At 33.4% G+C, this 1,023-nt stretch overlaps 1 protein-coding gene across 1 annotated transcript in view; it reads right to left on the reverse strand.

Annotated features, from left to right (window-relative positions):
• LOC110450994 (myoglobin-like) overlaps positions 1–1,023 on the reverse strand; it is a 17,141-nt gene that overhangs the window by 1,553 nt on the left and 14,565 nt on the right. The gene's annotated exons all lie outside the window — the stretch shown is intronic.

Consider the following 1,023-nt stretch of genomic DNA (forward strand, 5'->3'; position numbering starts at 1 on the left):
CTGTATGGTGTACTTACTTGGTTACTATCTGTATGGTGTAGTTACTTGGTTACTATCTGTATGGTGTACTTACTTGGTTATTATATGTATGTTTTGCCTACTTAGGTACAATCTCTATGTTGTACCTCCTTAGTGACAATCTGTATGTTGTACCTCCTTAGTGACAATCTGTATGTTGTACGTACTTGGTTACTATCTGAATGGTGTACTTACTTGGTTCCTATCTGTATGTTGTACGTACTTGGTTACTATCTCTCCGGTGTACTTACTTGGTCACTATATGTATGGTGTACTTACTTGGTCACTATATGTATGGTGTACTTAATTGGTTACTATCTGTATGCTGTACTTACTTGGTTCCTATCTGTATGTTGTATTTACTTGGTTACTATGTGTATGGTGTACTTACTTGGTTACTATATGTATGGTGTACTTACTTGGTTATTATATGTATGTTGTGCTTACTTAGTTACAATCTCTATGTTGTACCTCCTTAGTTACAATCTGTATGTTGTACCTCCTTAGTGACAATCTGTATGTTGTACCTACTTAGTTACAATATGTATGTTGTACTCACTTAGTAACCATCTTTGTGTTGTAGATACTTGGTTAGTATATGTATGGTGTACTTACTTGGTTACTATATGTATGTTGTACTTACTTGGTTACAATCTGTATGTTGTACCTACTTAGTTACTATCTGTATTGTGTACTTACTTGGTTACAACCTGTATGTTGTACTTACTTAGTTACAATCTTTGTGTTGTAGTTACTTGGTTACTATATGTATGTTGTACTTACTTAGTTACAATCTGCATGTTATACTTACTTAGTAATCATCTTTGTGTTGTAGTTACTTGGTTACTATATGTATGTTGTACTTACTTAGTTACAATCTGTATGTTGTACTTACTTAGTTACAATCTGTATGTTGTGCCTACTTAGTTACAATCTGTATGTTGTACTTACTTGGTTACGATCTGTATGGTGTACTTACTTGGTTACTATATGTATGGTGTACTT

The sequence above is a fragment of the Mizuhopecten yessoensis genome, unplaced genomic scaffold, assembly GCF_002113885.1.
Source record: "Mizuhopecten yessoensis strain PY_sf001 unplaced genomic scaffold, ASM211388v2 scaffold5667, whole genome shotgun sequence".
NCBI lineage: Eukaryota > Metazoa > Mollusca > Bivalvia > Pectinida > Pectinidae > Mizuhopecten > Mizuhopecten yessoensis.